The following is a 6399-nucleotide window of genomic DNA, read 5'->3' as shown; positions in this document are numbered from 1 at the left end:
AATATCACGTGACACATCTTTTAGCCAATTTTCTAGACATAACTTCAAATAATAATACTGTCTGATGAGTACCAGTAATATAAAAAGTAAAAAAAACAAACATCTCGCTTTACCATAACAGTAAGAACATATATAGTAGAATAGAGGGAAAAAACAGAAGAGAAAAGAACAGAAGAGAAAAGAACGAAGAAAAAGAAAAAAAAAAGTGAGAAAGAAAAAACATAGAAAAGATAGCAATTAAACGGAGAGAGAACAAAAGAGAGAAAAAGATAGAAGAATAGAAAGAGAAAAAAAGATAGAAAGAGAAAAAGAAAGAAAAAGAGTGAAAGATAGAGCTAACGGAAGAGAGGAGAAAGTAAATGTGAGTAATAGCTAAAATAACAGATAGGTGAAAGTAATGTGAGATCTAAAAGCCATCTTGGTATGTGTGCGGCGCCTTCGACATAGAAAGCCTAGCTCTGACCAGGTCGCGGCCTACGTCATCACTGGTCAGAGGCCAAGGTTATGCGTCACTGATTGATGCGTGTGTACGTAACCACTCAGTCCACTGTGTTGGTGTGTAGTTTACATAGACAGAAAGATTTCTTTTGAAACAAATAGAATCTTCATCTAAATATGATTTAGACTTTTCAAAATATTCATCACGGATTAAAACTCTAGATCTACAATGGTGAACAAATGTCTCGTTTTGTAAAGGATCTAGATCTAGCACTACTAGCAGATATGCTTTCCGATTACCAAAAGTCGAAAAGATGATGAATGGTGGCATAGAAAGAAAAAAATGGCCAGCGGTAATACCTTTGGCTTAGTAGAAGGATTAGTTAGATCTACGTACCATTAAAGGAGTACTCTAAAGTAAGTAAATATTTCTAGATCCAGCATATTAACATTATACATAATTAATTGACTTTTATGCTTTTGATGATTAACATGATAGGCCTAATCATTATATAAAGTCAAAGTGGGTAGACCCAGAAATCTAGGCCTAGCCTAGGCCTTGGCATTGAATCATAATGAATACTTGATCTAGATTTATGACTTTACAAATTAGGCTAGGACGATGTAGATCTAATTGTAAATCTATTCATTTAATAACGATTCTGTCAATAATTATAGAGTCTAGATCTTGTTTATATACCAATAGCATAGTATAGTTATAGTCCGTATATTATATTATATAGAAGTACAAATAGACAGTCAGGTAGTAACTTATAGATCTAGATTTATAATAGATAGAGATACATATATATATATATTTTATATAGATATATATATTATAATAATCAGTAGAAGTACAGATCTATAATCTATTGTAGTCTATTACTAGTATTCTATAGTTACATAGACTCATTCTATTAGACTGTTAGACAGTTACTATTAGATCTGTCATATTTTATACCTCGGTATATACCAAATTATTCTAGTAAATGTTAGATGTTAATATAGGCCTAATATATACATTTTATTTTATATTTTATACAGTTTGCATTTCATTTCAAAAAAATTAATTGTAAACTTTCAGATCTGCCATTAACATTTTCAAGACGAAGTATCATGGACAGTATTGAAGGATTACGTACTATAAAGGAATACTCTAAAGTAAGTAATAATTATTACTAGCATCTAGCATATAATATTAGTATTATAAATAATTTACATTTTTTATGCTTTTGATGATCAACAAGACTATAAAAAGAGGCTATTGCTAGGAAGTAAATACTACTTTAGGCTAGAACTATGTGAATCTATTAATTTAATAACGATTCTATCAATAGATATTCTAATAAATGTTTGATATTATTATATTATATACAGTATTTATTTACAGTTTGCATTTCATCTAAAAAATATTAATAGTAAACTTTATTTAACTTTCAGATCTGCCGTTAACATTTTGAAGACGATGAAGTATTGTGGACTAGCTACTACACATGAAAAAGTAGAGAGTGCATTAAAAAAAGTGTTAAGTCTCAGGAAGTCGCAGGATGGCTGCCTGGTCTTGTGGTTTGCGTGCTGGACTGTAGTTTGGATTTATCGATGTCTCTGGTTCAAACCCTGCCCGCTCCCATCCCCTGTCGTCAACTCTGAAGGAACATCCGAAACATGTCAAACATATAAGGATATAATAGTAAAAAAAACATATCAGTGATTTCAGTGAATTTCAAGATAGTGTAAGAAATATAAATGTGTCTTCGTTTTGGATGTTCTTTGTCAAGAGGAGTGTATGATTTATGTATATTGTAAAGGTTCTGGTCCAGTTAAGGTAGTATATATATATTCTATTGTTCTTGGTACATCTCTTTGATGTTTTTTTTTTAAACAAGTATTTGGTAAAGGTGATAAGCTACTTCTTAAAACTGTATCCTACATTTATGAAATTACTAATTTGTTAGAACTCATAGAACAATATTCTACAAAAAATTTTACCAACAATACTAACAGTTTTTAAATGCTATTAAAGAAAACACTAAGTACACAAATACAAAAAAATGACAATGAAATAAATATATTAAATTGACTTAAACCAAACAGGACTAAATAAGAAGACCATGTCACTTTTTATGGACTATCTAAATTAAGTATTGTCTACCCACATCCTGCAGATTCCTGCTTATATAAGTTATTGACCATGTACACTACATATATTTAAAGGTTTAAGATACAGTGGGATAAATCAAAAAGATGAAAATATTTCTTCTATCTTTCCTAATTTTAATGATTCATCAAAACATCATAAAGGTTCTCTGTAAGTCTAACTGTTAGATGTTATATTAAGGGTAATTATCTTGTTTTTTGAAGTAACTTGTGTAATCTATAAGATAAGATATGTTGCTGGTTATTGTGTTCATGTGGTTCTAAAGAAATTTAATGACTGCATGACTGGGGATGGGAGCGGCCAGGGTTTGAACTTGGGACCATCAATAAATCTAAGCGACAGTCCGGAGAGCAAGCCGCTCCACCAGGCAGCCATCCATATATATATAATATATAATTTAAATAACATTAGCATTATATGAGCAAACCGCTTGAACAGGCAGCCATCCATATATTTAAATCACATTAACATTATATGTAATCATTGTATTTTTAAAATGTGTATTTTAAATTATTGAAATTTTTTTTTCCATATATATGTTCATAAAGCAATTGCAATAAAAACTTAACTCATTAAAGTGGTATCCTTTGTCTGCAAATAAAATTGCTATATAACACCACACATTTGTTTTCATGTTGTGTTATTTCTGTTGTGATGCTTGTTATCATTAGTGTGTACATTAAGTTGTAAAGCAACTGATCAATTTTATATTCTAATAACATATGTAGGTGTAATACTGTTTATAGAAAAGTCATAACATACATGACTACACGTTAATGAGTTACAGACTATATCACTTAGCCTAAGCACTTTTAATGCAAACATTCAGCCAGGTGTGCTACAGTTCAGTTTACAACACACTACAGTTTACAACACACTCAAAGCAGTCTTCAATCACTTAGTGTGTATATTAAGTAAATACATAAAGTCTAGACCTAGTAATTAGTCTACTTTAATACTTTAATAATACGTCTGTTTATAGTTATGAGGATCTAAGTCTGAGTACTTAATCTACTTTAATACGTCTGTTTAGTTATGAGGATCTAATTCTAGACCTAGTAATTTGTCTACTTTAATAATACGTCTGTTTATAGTTATGAGGATCTAAGTCTGATCTAGTACTTAATCTACTTTAATATGTCTGTTTATAGTTATGAGGATCTAATTCTAGACCTAGTAATTTGTCTAGTTTAATAATACGTCTGTTTATAGTTATGAGAATCTAAGTCTAAATCTAGTAATTTGTCTACTTTAATAATACGTCTGTTTATAGTTATGAGGACAACAACTACATGTTGGTTGTGTTACATTTTACAACACTTCGCCTAAGCGCTAATGCTAACACAATCACTTAGTGTGTATATTAAGTAAATACACGGAGGTCACGATGTATGTGTTACATGCGCAAGAAAGTGTGCATGTGGAATGGTGCGCATGCGTGTGGAAAGAGAAAGATAAGGAGAGAAGGATATGAATATGGGATAATGTCTTGACATATTAGTGTCTGTCAATCAAGATTAAAGTCTTCATAATCTATTACAGATCAGTCTGTTGATCTCTCGTCTGCTTTAACACTATGATTACAATAAAGATACCAGACGTCTATAATTGTTTGTTTTTTAAACCTGTGACTTGTCAATATTTACAACCATAACAATTGAATACTGTGGAAAGCCTCATCACTCTTTTCCCTCCTCGCTGTGCAGTCTGTCGAAGGCCTCTCTTCCCTCCTCGCTGTGCAGTCTGTCGAAGGCCTCTCTTCCCTCCTCGCTGTGCAGTCTGTCCAAGGCCTCTCTTCCCTCCTCGCTGTGCAGTCTGTCCAAGGCCTCTCTTTCCTCCTCGCTGTACAGTCTGTCCAAGGCCTCTCTTCCGTCCTCGCTGTACAGTCTGTCCAAGGCCTCTCTTCCGTCCTCGCTGTACAGTCTGTCCAAGGCCTCTCTTCCGTCCTCGCTGTGCAGTCTGTCCAAGGCCTCTCTTCCGTCCTCGCTGTGCAGTCTGTCCAAGGCCTCTCTTCCGTCCTCGCTGTACAGTGCCTTTCTTCTCCCCTCCCTTTTCCTATTGTGTTTTTATTAAATATCTAGACCCGTGTCTATTTAAAAAAAAAACAATCAATGTCAAGGAGCCAATGCTTCTGAAACACTTGGGTGGGGTGGGGCTGCACTTACCTAACTCCCCTCACCTCTATTTACCCCCCCACACACACACACCTTTCTCTTGAGTATTTAAAAAAAGAAAACTATGACAGTACGCCTTTTTTTTTTTAAACGAGTCGAATTGCTCTATAACTAGTGATGGGAACTAAACTAAATTTTTTTAGTTAAACTAAAACTAAGTTTGAACTAAAAAAAAGTAATTAAACTTTTAGTTAATCACAAATTGAAAAAATTAGTTAAACTAAACTAAGAAACTTTAGTTAAACTTTTACAAACTATTTTGACCTTTTTTAAGGACGAAGCAGCCAAACATGAAAAATATAAAGCACAACCAATCTCTTTAGCAAAATGTAATAAACATTTATTTGTGCACATGAAACAAGATTTAAATGTCTTTATGGGATAGATGTAGATCTTAATAGAATCACTAGAATTAGAATACTATTATAGAAAGAAATTAGAAGTAATTGTCCAAGTTCTAATATAAGTTACCTTTAGATAGTGATGGGCAAAATTAGTTGAAACATTGTTATTTTCATAAACTTCAGCTATTTTTTAACGTTATGTATTTCATTTTCCGGTTATTGTGTTGGATACATGATGTATTATTATGTTATTAAAAGTTCTATCATTTTTAAGAAATTCACAAAATGTTACATTAAAGTTTCAAAAATGCGTTGACGAAATAGATCTAGATCTATTTTATTACTTAGAAACCAAATTTAACAATGAAAGGGCGGGGTAAGACACATTTGGCCTGTGTAACTGTAAGAGTAGATCTCGATTTATCCTTGACTATCAGATATGTTATTTGTTCGCTAAACAACTGAAGCCTATTACGCACAAGGAAAACACATGGCAGTCTTTTTATCTTTTATAACAACTAGTCGACATATCGACTACACACTAGCCCTAGAGCTATCTGACCACCAATACACACACTCAAGTTCAAGCTTATTTACTTTTGGGCAGAGAGGAAAAAGGGGGGGGGGATGAAAGTGTTACTTTTTTTTCTAGGACTGGTTACCCGAACGCTAAGAACTGTAAGTGTAGTCATTCATTGTAGATCAAGAAATCTTGATCTCAGTATGGCAGATTATAGGCCAACGCTTCGGTACCTTCTATCAAAGGTTTAACTATTTGTTTTAGTTGAAACTATAAAAAAAAAATTATCTGTAGATTCTCCTGTTATTAACAAATTATAGTTTAGCGCTAATGAGTAAATTGAAACCACTAAATATTGACTTAAAACGCTTCAGATTCCCACTACAAACTAACTAAAACTAAGCACGGTGCGCGTTGTATACACACAACCACGTGACTCGGGGGGAATACGAAACTACCAAGATCTATATTATTGACTTATAATTTTAAATTTACATCTAGATCTAAGACTACTAAGAGTTAGACTCTACTTAAGCCTAGAGACTAAAATAATTAAATATAGACTATTATGACTATAGTAGTCTAGACTAATTCTAATACTAATAGACTAGACTCTAGATCTATCTACTAGTAAAAAGTTTTAAAATAAAATAGAAAGAGTCGACATTTCTTTTAGATCTATAGTAAAGCAAAATTCTTTGTCTGCAACTATACAGGAACACACTGGTGTTTAAAAAAAAAAGCAACAAAATGTAGATCAATAGA

At 32.4% G+C, this 6399-nt stretch overlaps 1 long non-coding RNA gene across 1 annotated transcript; it reads left to right on the top strand.

Annotated features, from left to right (window-relative positions):
* Positions 1-474: 474 nt before the first annotated feature.
* Positions 475-2302, top strand: LOC129922247 (uncharacterized). The gene is made up of 3 exons (XR_008774185.1): positions 475-855; positions 1523-1599; positions 1879-2302. It is a non-coding gene; the product is annotated as an uncharacterized LOC129922247 (long non-coding RNA).
* The last annotated feature ends 4097 nt before the right edge of the window (positions 2303-6399 follow it).

Source organism: Biomphalaria glabrata, chromosome 13 (assembly GCF_947242115.1).
Source record: "Biomphalaria glabrata chromosome 13, xgBioGlab47.1, whole genome shotgun sequence".
In the NCBI taxonomy this organism is placed as follows: Eukaryota; Metazoa; Mollusca; class Gastropoda; family Planorbidae; genus Biomphalaria; species Biomphalaria glabrata.
The sequence above is the reverse complement of the archived record's forward strand: the minus strand, read 5'-3'. Positions and strand labels throughout refer to the sequence as shown.